Raw genomic sequence first — 6,000 nt, 5'->3', positions numbered from 1 at the left:
GAGAGCCGCCGCCGGGCCGGCCGGCCCCGCCGCCTCCGCCCCTGAGGGGATCGGCGAGGAAAGGCGGTGTAAGCAGGGAGGTGGGAGCCGAGAGCCGAACGGAGTGCAGAGGGAGTGTCTGGATAACGGCAGCGCTCCGTGCTCCGCGGGGTTTGGCTTGTTGGATGAGGAAAAGTCGACTGGGAGCTGGAAGAGGGACAAAAGCAGTCAGCTGAAGTCGCGTCTTTTTGAGATGCAGCGGGAAGCCCTGCGTCTGCCCTGGTAGAGTTATAGAATCGCTAAGGCTGGACAGAACGCCAGTCATCTAGTGCAGCCATCGACCTGTCAGCACTACGGCTGCCAAACCTTGGTGCCGTATCTACCCTTGAACACCTGCAGGGACGTGACCCCACCACCTCCCTGGGCAATCTGTTCCAATACCTCACTGCTCTTCTGAGAAGAAATTTTACCCCATACATCCAACCTGAACCTCCTTGGCCACAGCTGGAGGCCGTTACCCCTCATCGTATCGCTATTACACAGGAGAAGAGGTCGACCCTATCTCGGCACAGCCTCCTTTGAGGCAGTTGTAGAGAGTGGTAAGGCCTTCCCTGAGCCTCTTCTCTAGAATAAACAGTCCCAGTTCCTTCAGCTGCTCCTCACATGACCTCTGACGTGCTTTGTTGCCCTTCTCTGGACAAGCTCCAGGTCCTCAATGTCTTTCTTGCATTGAGGAGCCCAAAACTGAACGCTGTACTTGAAATGCAGCCTCACCAGGGATGAGTACAGTCCTAGTTCTGCTGCTACACTATTTCTGATACAAGCCAGGATGCTGCTGGTCTTAGCACACACTGGCTCCCGTTCAGCTGGCCGTTAGCTAACATCCACAGTTCATTTTCCTCCGTGCAGCTTACTAGCTACTCTGCCATAAGCCTGTAGGGATGCACGGTGTTGTTGTGCCCAAATTGCAGGACCCGGCACTTGGTCTTGTTATAGCTCATACAGTTGGCCTCAGCCCATTGATCCAACCTATTCAGATCCCTGTGTAGGGCCTTCCTACCCTCAGGCAGATTAACCCTTCCTCCCAGCTTGGGTCATCTGCAAATTTACTGAGGGCTGTATCAACAGGTTGGCTGTTCATCAGGATAGGGCTTCCAGTAAGCAAGTTTGAGGAAGCAAGGAAGACAGCAAGGGATGAGCTAGAAGGCATGGCAAGATGCTGAGATGTGAAGTTGCTAAAAAGTGTCCCACAAAAGGGCAGTGTGCACTTTCTCTGGGAAAATAATAATGGGAACATAGAGAAAGAATTCTGAAGAGTTGTTTAAAATACTCTACTAGAGTACAGACAAAAATACAGTATCATTGCATGCGAGAAGTATGGAAGTTCTTTAAAGCAAAATGGTGTAGCATTAGCCAAAGTAAAAATAATGTATTTTTAAAATGCTTAAACCCATACAGTATTTGAAGAAGAAGATAAAAGTAATGGTGGTTTAATTAATTTTATGTCAGATCAACTATATCTCTGCTACAGAAAAAATGATTAATGTACACTAGCTGTCCTCTGTTCACAAGGTAGTTTCTTTTTTTGGTTATTTTAGGTTATTTTTAGGAGGAAGTTTTTCACCCAGAGGGTGGTGAGGCACTGGAACAGGTTGCCCAAGGAGGCTGTGGATGCCCCATCGATGGAGGCATTCAGGGCCATGCTGGATGTGACTCTGGGCACCCTGGTCTGCTGGTTGGTGACTCTGAACACAGCAGGGAGGTTGAAACTAAATGATCTTTGAAATCTTTTTCAACCCAGGCCATTCCATGACAAGAAAGTATTATAGCAATTGGGATATTTGCAATAATGTCAAAAAGGATCCTTGAACTGTGAGTTATCAACCTGTAAGATTAAGCACTGGTAATATCAGAAGGTGACTTTAGCATGGTTTGGGTGGGAGGGGAAGGTTGTTTTCTGACATACAAGTGCAGCTGCACTGTACCAATAAAGGTCAATATTTGCTGTTTATGCCTTTCGAATTCAGTCCCTTCTGGCTTGCCTGCACTTAGCACCAGTGGCAAACAACTGCTGCCACTGCTGGATTAACCATTCCCATCACTGTCCCCAGCCACGAGGCACACATGGCTGAGCTGGTATGTGGCTGTGCTAGTGATGGACACCACCTGTGACTAATAAATGAAGGAGTGAAAGGGGAGAGGATGTTTGCAGGAGGGAGTGGAGGAGGCTGTATGTTTCTGGGAGGAAAGCTGTGAGCTCAGTCTGATGCTGGAACTGAGCATCAAGTGTAGTGACCTTGGTTATGAGAGGCACTGAACAGAGGAGTATAAATGTTCATTTAGCTGAGGAATTGCTGATGTCATTGTAAAGGTTATTTTTAGAATGCCAGTATCTGTAAGTCTTACTGTGACTTGTGATGTGAGCTACTGTTTTATGAAAGAATTTCCAAATCTACATTATTCTCAGTTTTCAGCTTTCATAAGATGTGGGCTGTATTTATAGTGAACTTTTCAGCTGGCAGTGGCGTTAAGAGTAATGTCTTTCTGTTTCAAGCTGTAGAATTCTATTAACTTGACTTGAGGGAGCTTAAGTTAAGCCTTCTACTTTATTTAGCTAAACCATGCTAAAGGTTTGTGATGGGCAATAGTGAGCACGCTGAGGAAAAGATCCCATACTGTTGAGCACTTCTGTGGGTGGGGGTGGCGGTGGTTGCCATAGAGTTTACAGGCTTCTCTCTTGCTGGGAGGTGAAGCAATGATAACACAGCTTGGTGAACACAGTTTAGTTAACTTCTGGCAGCCTGTGCTGAACAGGAGGAATTGCAACTTCTGGGAAATGTGTTTCTCTTGTAGTGATATACTGCAATTGGTATGATGCTCATGTTCACTGAGCAGCAGATGTCTGTCCATATTTGTCCAGCAGCCATGGCAAGCTTCCCGAGGCTGTTCTGTTTCATATGCTGCAGAAAACCGTGGCCAGAACAGTTCTGCCCTAGTGACATTGTTGCCACCTTCACCTTCACCTGTTCTTCTCCTCCTAGTTTCTGGCTCACCTGCAGCTAGGCTCTATAATGCTCCCACTTTCTGAGAAAAACTGTGGTTAATTTGGGAAGTTCTAAATAATGGTGTTTGCTTGTTTGTTTTTGTTTTGTTTTGCTTGTTTCTATGTGCACAAAAAGATGTGATATTATTAAAAAAATAAATTAAAAAAAATCAGAATGCAGGTGAAATTCCCATTCCACGGAGCTGTGTAAGGTGACATCCATGTGTTTAATGGGAATCCTGAGCTTCTGAGGTCCTGGATATATTTGTACTCAATTTGTTCCTGTGTTTGAGTGCAAAATGAGTCCCTACGCATGGAATCCCTTGACACCTCTCTCCATCTCAAGTGAAACTGAGCAACACATTGGTGATGTCTTAATGAGACCTGTCCCTGTGGAACCACAAGGAGCAGCTCAGGCATCCAAAGGGGATCCGTTCCTTCCTCACTGTGGATGGACAGTAGGAGAGAGGTGGGAGAGCTCCTTTTTCACTGCAGAAATTGCTAATAGAAGCCAGAAGTAGAAGGAGCTTATAGCTGCTATTTGCCATTTAGGTGGTACATCTGGGTGGGCAGAAATGCTGGGGAGGAATGGGGTAGAAGGGGTGGGGTCAGTTTAGGTCTGTAATACTTTTCTGGTGATCTTCTTGCAGCCACGAGGATTCTGTGAGCATAAAGGCAGCAGTTTTACATCTCTTTCTGTTGTTTCTCCCACGTGACATTAAGAGCAGATGCTCTTATTACAGTGTCCTGTACCCATGCTATTTTCTGACAGCAGAATCTGGAGAACAGATCTGTATCAGTGAAAATTCAACGTGCAGGGTTAGTTCAGGAGATATGAGCACCTTTGTGAATATTTTAAGTTCTTGCCTGCCTCTCTTCTTCTGCAGTGTACTTGGTGTCCACCTCCAGCTACCTTTGGGGCAGTGGTGAGCCTGGCTGGTTCTATTGGAGGTAGGCATTGCCATTCACCCTGCGTACTGACTTGAATTAGGGACCCAGAATGGCTTCCAATTTATTTTTTTCAGTGACATGAGAATAACATTCTGGTGGCCTGCATTAACACCTGGCTGTATGAAGCTTCCATTTCAGCTCTACAGGAGTTTCCATAGTTTCTGTGCTCTGCTCAGATAGTGACATGATTTTGTTGCTCCCTATAAAGAGTGCTTTAAAAAGTTCTGCTGGGAAGGGTAATTTGAAAATGGTTTTATTTGTTCTTCTTCTTATTCTAGACAGATTACTGCCAGCTGCTCCATTACTGTTGGTATTGTCTAAAAATCTGCTCTTAGCCACTTGTTTTTCAAATACTGCTATATTTCTCAGTACTTTCCTGAGAATGTTCTATCTAGCAAAAATGACTAATTGAGATGGTTTTTCATGTTCTGTCCTTATCATCTTTTTATTTGAGCCAGTAATAAGAGAATGGGATTTCTTAAAAATCCACGCCGTAAACCTGTGTTATTTTCTACCCAGAAAATAACTGGGATAGGAATTGTTAGTTCTCTCTTTCATTGTAAATACCTGGTGATTTTGAATGTTCTGATACCAGGAAATTGTTTGGAGCTGTCTAATACAAAATGTGAATGGATAAGTAATTGAAAACTTGAAAATAACAGTTTGTATGATGGAGTGAATGCTTGCTTGTGAGGGGACGTTAGGCAAAAAGGGACAGGAACCAAGAACTAGAAGTATTCCAGTGACTCAGTTTTACTCAGAAACTACTTCATTTTGGAATGTTTGTATTTCCATAGTTTTGCATGAAACCTACTTTCTCTTTGACCCAGCTGTTTCTAAGGAATCTTTGGAGATGCAGAGACTCTACGGAGTTCAGAGGCAAAAAAAAGCCTTAATTTAAATCTAGAAGTGCTGTTTTCTAGAAGTGTTGAGTGTTGGGCAGCAAAGGCATGCAGCAGTGAGTATTTTATTTGCAGCAGCTAATACTAGTGCTAGCATTATATACAGCTGTGTTGTTTTAAAATGCACTGCGTATGACAATGAGTGTCTAGGAGCTTGGGTTAATTTCTCAAATTTGGTTTCTCAAGGGAAGCACAATTCAAAGTCAAGGGCAGGTGGGCAAAAACAGTGTCAAATCAATTCAAAAAAAATTCCATACACTTGGTTTTCTTGGGAGAAGATGTGTTAGATACATTTAATACTGAACATGCCTATAATTTTCCAGCTGGAACAGCTAGCTCAGGCCTGAGTCTTCAAGTGTGCTGAGCCTTGGCTGTCACGTGCAGGAAGTTCTGTATTTGTATGAGTTAGGCCACATCAGATGAGTTCCTCTCTCTCTGCCGTATTCCTGACTCTTGTGCCTGTGAGATAAAACATTGAATCAAGGTGTTTTTGGTAACTCTTGTATGCCTGTGCTTTCTGTTGACATATGTGAAGTTTCTACTGATGCTCTGCGTGCCATACTCTGAGTTCTTTGTGTTTTGGTGCCCATATGGGGATGGAAGCATTCAAATACTTGACCTCTACTGTGAGTGCCAAGGGTTATGAATGTGACATTAATAACTGCTGTCAAAATGCCTTGAAGTCTTAGTATTTTATTCAGCTGATTGCTTTTCCAGAAGCCATTATGCTATTTCCTCTCAGCTTTTGATAAAGTGGATGACTTATAGAGTACAATCGTTGTAAGTTTTTTATGTAATTACTCTGTGGTCTCTCACTTACCTTTATACATAATCTGAATGCTGACAGCATAGCAGAGTGAAAGCGCTATGCCATGTAACCAATAATAGTGGAGTTTTAAAAGGAATAATTTTGTTATAAGGCCAAAGATGGAAAAGATAGCACTGTAATATTATTATTGCCCATGCAGATAGGCAACTGCTGTGAGCATCTGTGCAGTGGAATTGCCAGGTCAAAGCCTGAACCAGTGGTGGAGCACCAGGTGAGAAGGCATGGCTCACCCAGGGAGCTCAGGTGCAAGCAATGTACCTGAGTGATGGGAAGGAGTGGAGCCTGAATCCCTCCTC

The sequence above is a fragment of the Lagopus muta genome, chromosome 3 (assembly GCF_023343835.1).
Source record: "Lagopus muta isolate bLagMut1 chromosome 3, bLagMut1 primary, whole genome shotgun sequence".
NCBI classification, from domain to species: domain Eukaryota; kingdom Metazoa; phylum Chordata; class Aves; order Galliformes; family Phasianidae; genus Lagopus; species Lagopus muta.
The sequence above is the reverse complement of the archived record's forward strand: the minus strand, read 5'-3'. Positions refer to the sequence as shown.